Genomic DNA, 12,350 nt, shown 5'->3' on the forward strand with positions numbered 1-12,350 from the left:
ATAGAGAAACTGAACACTAGCCCTAGCACACTGAAACTTAACCCTAGGGCTGGAACTGTGAAACTCAACCCTAGCCCTAGAACTGCGAAACTCAAGTAAGTGATCAATGCTATATCTCGGCACCTGGTGGAGCTAGTGCAATCGACTGGGCATCATCCAATTAGTATACACACCAAATTTCAGCTCTCTAGGTACAACAGAACTGAACGATCAATACCATATCTCAGCACCTGGTGGCGCTAGAGCAACGAAACTAAGGGCAATCGACTGGGGGGGACCCAATGAGTATAATAAATCAAGTTTGAGCACTCTAGCACGTACGGGTCATGAGATATGGGGGGGTCGACCACTTCATAAGTGACCACTCTTCGCATTTATCTATATAACCTAACCTAACCTAACCTAACCTAACCTAACCTAACCTAACCCTAACCACTTTTTTTTCAGGAAATTATTAAACTATCTTTTAAATAATTAAACACTGTTGTCATGGTTAAAAGTAGGCTACAAACTTAAAAGTACACACTTTTTCAGGATTTGAGGGGGAAATAATACTGTATGTAGGTCAAGGCTACTACTGTATGCACCAAAGCAACTCTCCAAAAACATCAGTACATCTGGAAGAACCATTTTAATCATTCGTTTTAGCATAACGCTACTGCTAATCTTCGTAAAACCTAAAATAAAATCACTTGTGTGCTTACACATACACTTACATTACACTCACACACACTGAACATAAGGAAAAATAAATAAATAAATCAATATCATCAACAATTGAAATTAAATTCAAATTGATAAATTTCAACATTCAACAGTACTGTACATTCAATATAATACAAACATCATAATAGGAAGAAATAAAAATCAGTCAACAGATCGAACTAATGCTCCTCATGATTACAGGAACGGTGTTGAATCAGTCTGAACGGTTCGATTGTACGAGATCAGCTGACCACACTCCGCAAACCAATCAGAGAGAACTACAGAACGCACAGTATTGCTTTGTGAAAATGGACAAATCTAAAAAAGAAATGTTCTATGGGATGTTCACGTGCGGCGGTGCGGATCTGCTGCTGGTGTCTGTGCTCATTCAAGCAGGTGGGAGTTTGAGCTTCATTAAAGGCCACGAGATGAAGAGAGTGAAAAACAGACAGTAAGAAGGAGAAGAAACGGCAGCAGAGGAGGGAAGAGTCTTCCAGCATCCGATTGGGCTCGTCCATTCAGCCTGTTCCTTTTATTGCTGGGCGTGTCCCGGGGGCGGAGCCCGTTCCGGGGCCGGGGCAACTTATCAACTGGGAGAGTGTTGTGAGGTGGAGAGAACGAGCCGTAAGCCGGCCAATCATCACTGAACCGCTCACCCGATTCAGCTCCGACTCCAGAGCCACTGCCAGTCTCCACATCACCTAAACACACACACACATTTATCACAGCTGTCATAGGGGGAACTTTGCATTCTACTCTGTTTTTTTACATAACAGTTTCAATAATGTGGGTAACTAACCAAAATAAGATCTGATAATAGAAAGACACTCATTGCTGTTGCTTCTTTAGGAAGATTCCCACAGAAAGAGATGTTAAAAGAAATTAGAAGGTTGTCACCAACCCAAAAACAGACCTGAGTGAGAATTTAGAGAGAGAAAATGAGAAAATAATTCACAGGATATTGATCAGAAATTTAGGTAAGCAAAACCCAAATGTGTGTTGTCAGTTTCACAATAACTGAAATTTGATATACAAAAATTTCCAATCTTTTTTTCAAGCAGAAAAAAATATAACGTGATAATGAGTCTTTGATGATTAGCATAATTAACATCCAGATGGCAAATCTACACACATGCTGACATACAGTTGTTTTGGAATGAGCTTGATTTCTGCCTGGATCAGTGTCATTTTACTTTCATTAAGATACTATTATAGTTCTTATTCATATTTTGAATTAGTTTTAAAAAAATTTCCTTTTAATTTTAGTTAAATGCCTAGTATTTTTGTTGTATATGTCTGTAATTTTTCTTAGTTTTTTATGTCTGTATAGGTTGTATTAATTTTTTATTTCAGTTTTATTTTTGGTTGTTTTTGTACATTGTTACATTAAACAAAAATGTGAAATGTTGCCTTGGCAAATGATTAAAACTAAAGAGTTTTTTTTATATTTCAGTTTTATTTTAACTGATGTCAGTTATGTACAAAAATAAATAGTAAGCTCTAGATGACATGTATTTAAATTATTATTTTAATATTTTTCTTTTAATGTTTACTTTGAATGTTAATAATGCTTTTGTACAAAAATATATAAATTGTCAAATATTTTCAAAAATAATTTTCAACCCTAGTTTTAACTGCACAAAGACCTTTTATGTGGTCAAGGAAAATCTGATTTACTGTGCACTAGAATATGATAGAAAACCCTACTGATCTACTGCATTCATTATATCATTTATGAGCAAGTGTCTAAACTGCATGTGCACACTTCAGATAATGATGACGTCTTAACGTTGTTTCTTTCTGAACAGACAAACAGAGATAAAAGCACGGAGACACTCACTGTCGATGAGATCTGCGTCTCGTCCGTTCAGAGCATGTTTCAGTCTGTTTACAGCCACTCGCAGCTCCATGATTAACTGCCGTGTTTTGACGTCTGGCCGGGCAACATCCACCTCCATCTCTGGATTATTAATCTGATTCACCAAACCATCCGCGGTAACAGACGGCAGGTATCTACAAAACACACACACACATGTAAACGTGACTCGTCCCACATGCTTCAGCCTTCAGGGGTGTCAGGATCCGGTCTCACACCTGCCGCGTGTCTGTCCGTTCCAGCAGCGATCCTCATTTGTCACGTCAGCTGCCTTGTGTTCATCATTACAGATGGTGTGAGGCAGTGCTACCCAGAATCCTCTCATGGGCCGGAGACGCTCCTGCAGCTCCTCCACCTGATCACAGCCATCCATCAGTTATCATTATCAACACCACACTGGCCAACATTCAGTTAAGTGCCACATAAGTGCCTTCACATTATTTATTCATACATATATGCTAAAATAATGCTAGAAACACTAGTGTTACTTTTTTTGTTTTACATTTTTCTGAACAATTTAAGGCAACATGTAAAGAAATTTGAGAGATTCAGACTCATGCTTTGATGAAGCATTTGCTGTTTTTGTACATTTATTTGACTGCACCATGTTTTGAAATGTTTGATCCCTCACAACAAAATGTCAAGATGATTTTTGTTCAGTGCCTTGCAGATTTTCCCAGTGGTTGGGTTTGGTTTGACGATGCTTCTCACCAGTCGGTCCAGGTTTGTTCCCGATGCCGTGGTGGGTTTGTCCTCAGCGCTGTAGGTCCTGAAGGCTCTTTTGCCATCTCTCTCTCTGGACGAGCGTTTGTTTCTGGCTGGAGTTGGCCGAGGGATCCCACAGCCCTGAAAGACCTGAAACCAACACAAGCACACAAAAACAGCATTTTAGCTCAAAGCATAACCAGTCTCATGGAAAGATTAATATCTGTCCTGTAGAAATGCTTTAACACACACAGTCCAGCTGCATTCAACATCATTGCAACTCTCTTCTCAAGCTGGACATGGTTCAGCAAATAATGACATCTGCTGATAATTTCTTCAAATAATCAGATAAAAATGAATTTGAAACAGTCACTTTGTCATGACCGGTGTAGACATACTGCTACATTTAAATCCAGTTATACTGTGTGTTGTTATCTCTCACAGTTAACTAGAAAAATAACACATTACTTGTAAATTTACAAGAAAATATGAATTACCTTTTTAAATAAATAACACAAGTGACTTTGTTTTCCTGTTTCTTGACTGACAGGTCCGATGTTGAGAGAATCAGGAGCGAGTGCAGAGACAGAGAGCTTCCTTCGGCCTGAGCCTTATTCATTTCACTTTTGGTGTGAAAGAGCCTTTACAGTTGCCAAAAATATAACTTTGGGGTTTTTTTTATTATTAACAAACACATAAGCATGCCCAGCTCAGGTGACAAAAAATAAAGCTATGTAATGCATTATTTTACAAAAAAAAAGTAATGCTATTAGTTACTTTTAAAAGGAACTTTCCCCAACACTGGTTTTACTTTCATAAATTACCATTACTAGCAATACATGTAGAATTTTAAAATATCCAACAACTAATATTTCATCAGTTTTTATTTTTGTTTAGCACTAATTGTGCTCCGTCTGTCTGACGTGCTTTCAGTAAAGTGAAACAAGAGTCACATCAAACATACAAATACTTTTGTACAATTCTGACAATTACTTTAAATGTAAATTTGTGCTGAAGAAAACACATCTCAAGTGAGCTTAAGCACCTGTTTGAATATGGTCTGTGATGTGCATGTAAATGCTCATTTCTGTAAAATAAAGCTCTGCTGCAAGCTTTTCTCCCATTTTGTTCAAACTGAACACATCATTGTGCGTCTGGGCATGTTATGAATGTTTTACCTTTGCAGAGATGCTAATGCTGTTCTCCTGCATGTACATGATGCCTTCAGACACCTTCACTGCAATGGAGTCTGCGGCCAACTCAAAATGAAACGGCCCGCTGAGTTTCTCCACCACCGCCATCAGCACGTCTGTGGGTTAATCAGATTCACGCTGAAAAACTGACATCACACTTCACTTTCACACATAAAGGAACTGGCAATTCTCTCATCATTGGTGGTTCTTCTTTCTCACCGATGAAGTTGTTCCATTCAGAGTCTAAGTCGGCCTGATTGGCCAGACAGCCTTTCATGACGTTCAGGCACAGCGAATGACAGGGCTTGAGGAAAGGAAGTCCACGACACAGTGGACAAAACCACTGCCGCATTAACGCCTGAACACACTCGGATCCTACCGTCAGCTAGAGACACACACACACAAATAAAGAAGAAGAGCTCGATTAACAAACTCACTCACAACATGACACATGAACAAGAGAATATACACACATAATCACATCTAAAATCATTTCTCCATTATATTTGATGGGATAGAATAGTCCTGGATGGCCACTGACCTGCAGAGTTCAGCTCCAACCCCAATGAGACACACCTGAAGAAGCTAATCAAGCTCTTACTAAACATACTAGAAACTTCCAGTCAGGTGTGGCCCTCCAGGACCCCTGGTTTAGAATGATTGGGATTGACATTTTGTGTATAAATATTAAATAAATTGCCCTAACCCTAACCCTAACACGCCGGTCAGTCACCTGCGTCTGAAACTCACTCACCCAGTGACCACTCTGCTTTCACCTGAACAAAATCCAATTGGTTTGTTTGTCAAACCAGTCGAAATCAGAGCAGTTCTCCACTTGAATCACACAAAACCGAACGCCACAGTGATGGCTCTGCGATGGTGTTGTGTTGTTGCGGTTGTGAGAAGCAGGTGCAGCACTGCTCAGATCCTTTGTGATCAGTTATTTGATTTATTTGTTTATTAGTAATGCACAAGTAGTGAGTCATTTTTACGCACCTTTGTGGCCTTGTTCACTATGTCTCTTCCAGCAGCCAAACTCTGAACCAACGTCCGCGCCGCTGTTAGCGCTCGTGACACCTGCCAATCACAACAAAGAGAGATGATGATGATGATGATGATGATGATGATGATTATAGTAATGATGAGACATAAAGCATAAAGTTTTAAAAACTGCTTTAAGTCTATGAGAATAGTGAGTTCACCTCATAAAAATATTAATGACACAGAGGAACATTTTCTTTGGAATCATTTTCAGTGCAATTTTTTTTTATTTTATTATTTTACTAAAGCTGAATAATGACATTGCTGCCTTTTGTAGAATTGCTTATAGCTGAACTAAACTCGCTTCAAAATTTGACAAAATGATTAAGGATAGAACCTTTATCAGTCAATCAGAATCCATCCTGCTTTAAAAAGCTTGAGCATTTAAAGTGGCGGAAAACAAAATTATTGTACTAAACAGAATGTTATTGCTCTTTACACTAATAAAGTTATCATTGTAGTTATTAATTTGGTATCAACAGGCCTTAAAGTTGAAAGGGATGATTTCCAATACCCTCCTCTTCTATTATAAAATGAATACGGAATAATAGTTTTCTTAAAAGCAGTGTATCTGTTCTGGTAATCATGTTACAGGAGTCAGGAATACAGTAACAGTGTTTACTCATTTAGCCTGGCTTCCAGAGAATAAATATGTATTTGTTTTGTAAGAATTCTGTGACGAGTGGAACGGAGCGAGGCCGGTGGAGTAATTGAAAATTAGCCGGTCTCGAGTCCCACGGAGGAGCTCCAGAAGGATAAGAGGAGCAGTACTGACAGTGAAGGACGAGAGAGGACCAGGCCTGGATTTTATTTTGTGTTTTGGTTCTGTTTTTGCATGGCAGTCGTCCGCGAGGGTCTTCTCGATTTACAAACATTGTTACAAATTCATATTTCATATTTCATTCAAATTCATTCATATGCTTAATGTTTATGATTATTTTTAGAGTTTATAGCACCATTAATGGTATACGGTTTCTCCCAAGGTTTTTTCTCCATTTCTGTCACTGATGGAGTTTTGGTTCCTTTGGCTTGTTTAGTTGGGGACGCTTGACTGATTGCACAGACACTATTGAAGAGAGCTGATCTGGATGATCACTGAATCATCAATGAACTGACTTTAGCTGGAAAATGACTCTTTGTTATTTTCTTCTTGCATTATTGACAAATTATTTTCCTGTTTGACTCTGTAAAACTGCTTTGACACAATCAGTATTGTACAAAGCACTTTATGAATAAAGATGACTTGACTTGACTTTCGATAGTTGCTTACAAATGGAACTTAGAGTCTCCAAGACACTGCCTTTAAAGGGTTAGTTCACCCAAAATTTAAAATTCTGTCATTACATACCCTCATGTCTTTCAAAACCCATAAGAGCTTCATTCATCTTCTGAACACAAATTAAGATATTTTTTGGTGAAATCCAAGAGCTTTCTGACCCTGCATGAGGGTGAGTAATTAATGATAGATTTTTCAATTTTGGGTGAACTATCTCTTTGAGAAAATAACATCAAGTTTGGATGTTGCTAGAATTATCTGTACTGTTTAACTATCAGAACCTGTAGAAAAGACATCAGTATGACCATACGTGCTAGCGTTTCTGTAATCTAAGTTAGTTGGAGGCTGGCTCTTCTTACTCATTTTCTGCAACTTTGGAAGTGTGGAGAACTCTGTCTTCAGTAAACTCTCTGTCAACCGACTGAACTTTAAATTGACTCCTGATCTTCATTAAGCATATCAGTGTCTCTCTGTGGGGTTTAACTGTAATTCCCCTACAAAGTCAACCTGACATAAGTGACTTTTTTCACTTTCCAGTGTCATCAGAATCCAAAAGTATTTCATATTTTGGAATTAGAACAACAACAACACATGATTTAGTGAATGACAGATTAGAGAATGTGTCGTCATATGCACATCTGCTCTTTGAAATTTATAACAAGAAATCTTTTTTTTTTTCTTTTTTTTACACATTTCTCTGTCTTGGTCATACAATAAAAACACACGCATGTAATAATAAGTTACCTGAATGTGCAGTTTATGTGGAACGTCTCCAAACGGCCGCAGCTGCTCGGCGTGTTTGCTGACACACTCCAGATAGTCCTCGCTGAACTGATACTGAGGGTTAACCAGAGCGAACACGCGCTCCACTAGTCCTGCCCAGAAATCAGAGAGCACCTCGGCCACACACTCACTCTGCCCCCTGCACGCACACACACACACACACACTTCAGCGGATCATCCAGAATCACACAGGCAACACTCCGCAAACACACTGACCCGTGTAGTAGCGCCGCAGGTCTGAGAACAGCTGTTGGAAGATGGGAGCGTTCTGTGTGTACAGATGACCGTACGTCTGCGTGAACATCTGATTCATGGATTTCTCTGCCACATCCATCAGCTCCCGGAAAAACTCTGACAGCACAGGGACAGAAGCCAGAGAAGAAGGTCATTTTCATTCGTTTGCAAAAAAACAAGTGAATTTAAAGCATCTGGAAATGCTGATTTGAGATGTTAACAGATGAGATATATTTTCACATTACTAAAAACAATACCACATATATTGCATATGTCTAGTACAGTGGTTCCCAGTCCTGGTCCTGGAGAACCCCCAACCCTGCACGTCTTTGGTGTCTCTCTTTATAACCTCAAGGCTAATTTACTTGAGGTTTTGACTTAATGTTTTACTGAATGTTTATAATGAGTCCATTTAAATACATTATGTAAAAAATTATTTGAAATGAATAAAGACTTCAAATACATTTTAACAGTCACTGGTCTCCACCTACTGCCACAATGTAACATATACAATCTTTATTTGAAGTGTAACATTGGTTCCAAAGGTCAATGACTCATTTTGATCATGGCTCTATCCAGACTATAGACATTTTATCCCAATACTTTTGTTATTATTTAATGTTTGCAACACTACTGTGTAGACTGTTTGTGAGCCTGGTTTCTCCCAAGGATTTTTCTCCATTTCTGTCACTGATGGAGTTTTGGTTCCTTTGGCTTGTTTAGTTGGGGACGCTTGACTGATTGCACAGACACTATTGAAGAGAGCTGAACTGAATGATCACTGAATCATCAATGAACTGACTTTAGCTGGAAAATGACTCTTTTTTATTGTCTTCTTGCATTATTGACAAATTATTTTCCTGTTTGACTCTGTAAAGCTGCTTTGACACAATCAGTATTGTACAAAGCACTTTACGAATAAAGATGATGACTTTGGCACAGCAGAATCATCGTCATTTAGAAATAAGATCACATATGTTTGAATCGAGATCACAATCTTTTAATGATTAAGCCGTTGTCCAGATAATGCTGTTGTGTCTGTCTCATGGGAGCTGAATGAAGGGCGTTTAACGGGTGTAAAGATGTTTACAGCGCTGTCAGTCGTTCATGCTCTCAATCAGGTCCTCACCATCAAATTTGCGGTGTCTCTGGGTGAAGGTGGTGAGCAGGAACTGGCTGGTGTCCTGGACCGCAGACAGGAAGTCAGCTTCGCTCTGGCGCACGAGTGTGTCCTCCATCAGACTGGAACAGCAGGTGTAATCACGAGGACACAGACGCAGGTGCTCACCTGCCAATCACAACACACACACACACACACACATTTGTTTTTGTGAATTGTGGGGACATTCCATAGGCATAGTGGTTTTTATTCTGTACAAACTGTAAATTCTATTGCCCTACACCAACCCTACACCTAACCCTACCCCTTACAGGAAACTTTGTGCATTTTTACTTTCTCAAAAACTCATTCTGTATGGTTTATAAACATTTTGCAAAATGGGGACATGGGTTATGTCCTCATAAATCACCCTCTCCTTGTAATACCTGTGTCATAAGTTGTGTCCTGATATGTCACAAACACACACACACACACACACTCACACACACACACACACACACACACACACACACACACACACAGAACAGACACACACAGAACACACAGCAGACACACATGCACACACACACACACACACACACACACACACAGTGAACACAGGCACACACAGAACACACACACACATAGAACACACACACACAGAAACCCAAAGGACACACACACACAGACACACACAGCAGACACACACACACACACACACACACACACACACACACACACACACACACACACACACACACACACACACACACACAGTGAACACAGGCACACACAGAACACACTCTCTCTCTCTCACACACACACACAGAACACACTCTCTCACACACACCCACACACAGAGAAACCCACAGAACACACAGCATACACACAAGTCAAATTCAGTATAAAGCATCAAAGAACAAGTCTGAATATCTTTGCACAAGTACTATCTATTTTCATACATCTGTATGCAGATGTATACTTTTATATTACATATATCTAAATGATCAGAACACAGAGAAATTAAACCTAACAAAAGTCACATTTTCCACTGCGATCCGTTTTTACACTTTATTACATTATTTAGCTCATTAATTCATTCATTTCCACCACTTCATTCACTTACACATTATGTATATTTCTATATATACTATTTCTGGACTGTAGGCAGTAATAATGTACAGACAGATGACAGACGGATCCAGCTTCAGTTAAAGCAGGCAAAGATCACATCCTCCACACGGGCTCAGAGGGGCGATCTTACCGCTGATGTGTGTGTGTGGAGCGGTGCTCAGCTCGTGCTTCTCTCCGTACACCCGGCGAGACTCTCCGCAGCTCCGCGCTCCGCCCGCGGCGCCCCACAGCGCGATCACGCACACCAACACCTTCATCATCTTCACAAACACCAAGTCAGTGAAAGTGGACACTAAATCTGTGATTAAACACGACACAGCTCGAACCTGCTGCGTCTCAGCGGAGCCGCGTCTCTCTTTGTCCCGGGATGATCGTGCACGCGCGCTCAAACACACACACACACACACACACACACACACACACAGAGAGAGAGAGAGAGAGAGAGAGAGAGCGTGTCTGAACAATAGAAACACACACACACACACACACACACACACACCTTTTCTCTTTGTTGGCTTTTTAACAGCACGAGCCTTTCATTCAGACAGACACAAGATAATTCTGAGGGTTTAAAGATTGAATATAATACGCTTTTATTCCTAAAAATAAAGATTGTAAATAATTATTTATATTAGAAATGATTCATCAAAGGAGCCAGGGGCGTCATGCACTTAACAACAATAGCGCTGATGTATTGGATTTCATTTTTCCGTTTTTTTATTCGAAATATTATCCATATCACGAAATATCCGATTCTCAAGTATTTGTGAGTAAATTAACTAATTTAAGCACCTTTATTGCTCATGTTAGTTGATGGCGCCGTTGAAACATGTAAATTAACCCAAAGACATAAAGCTTACTGAAGAAGAATAGAGAAAACATCATTCCTACACAATGTGTACCAAAAAGACATTTTGTAAGAGCTGCACAAATAAAGTTAATACCGTATCAGCGGGGCAGGGCAATGGTAACTGTAAAAACACATTTTTATAAAATGATAAACATCACGTTTATTTAAACTATTTTTAAGAAGATTAGTCAAAAGTATAAAATGTGTATTTGCTGCGTAAGAAGAATACAGAACAACAGTAATAGAGGACAAGTGTCTCTGATCAGGGCAATATAAATACATTACTAGCTCCGAACAGAAACTGACAGATGAACGATCATCTCGAGAAATGATCCGCTGCTGTCTGTCAGTCTCGATCCGGTAAAGCGCTGAATCATGATCGGGGCAGCTAAAGGGGCTGAAGCACCGGATGTTTGCAGTAAAGCCTCGAATGTTTATATTTTTATGCCCTGTACGCTTCATCACTGAGATTTCATGCGCATTAACACCATTTCTATTAGAAGCGCAGATTTGCTCGCCGCTCATCCAGCAGTGTCTGCTTACGTCATCATTCACTCGACAAGACCCGCCCACTGAGGCTCGTACTTCTGATTGACATGTGAAGCAACCAACCGTCGATTAGAAATTATAGGTCTGTACGATCCAGCCAATGAGATTAGATCTTTTGGAGGCAGGCGGTGTACTTTACTAGATAAATTATTTGAAAATTTAAATCAACATTTAAACATTATTCAAAAAAGTATTTTATTTGATAAAATATATAATTATATTTATTTTTTTAAATTATGTCTGATTTGCATTTTTGACCATCTCAGTCCTGCAGCACTTTCGAGGACACACAAGCAGAGTGATTCAGTTAACACGGTCTATGCCAGACTTTTATTAACTGAATTATGTTGTAAACTTTTTTTTTTTTTTTTTTTTTTGCTAACAGTGGTGCTTGCTTACTGAATGAATTTGAGTTTTTGAACTAATCGGGTGAGTCAATGATTCACTGATCCATTGTTTACTTGGTTCTTCAATGAATCAGCCGTTTAGAAAGAATCCGCTGAATAAATGACTCAGTGACTCGCTGCCACCTACTAGCAATTTGTTTCATATTTAAAAGTATCTTTTTTATCATTTAATATTTCTGTATTCCAAATTTTATAGCTCACATTAATCTCATAACATTATTTATGCAATTTATAAATGCAGTGTAAATGCATGTACAAGTGTTTATTAAAAATAAGTGTACAGAGCCCTGCATGTTTAATTGTACTTGGCTTTATAACGCTTGGAAGAGCCAGGAACTAGACTGGATTCGACTGAAAGAAAAAAAGTCATATACAGCTAGGATTTGAGGGTGAGTAAATCATGGGGTAATCTTCATTTTTGGGTGAACTATCCCTTTAAAGGGTATCCCATATATTCTGACACGTACATGGATGTCTCTGAGCTTAGCCCCGGATATC

The 12,350-nt window shown here is 39.1% G+C and overlaps 1 pseudogene; it reads right to left on the reverse strand.

Moving 5' to 3' along the window:
- Positions 1-514: 514 nt before the first annotated feature.
- LOC109103006 lies at positions 515-10,445 on the reverse strand (annotated as a pseudogene).
- Positions 10,446-12,350: the final 1,905 nt, after the last annotated feature.

This window comes from Cyprinus carpio, chromosome B14, assembly GCF_018340385.1.
Source record: "Cyprinus carpio isolate SPL01 chromosome B14, ASM1834038v1, whole genome shotgun sequence".
In the NCBI taxonomy this organism is placed as follows: domain Eukaryota; kingdom Metazoa; phylum Chordata; class Actinopteri; order Cypriniformes; family Cyprinidae; genus Cyprinus; species Cyprinus carpio.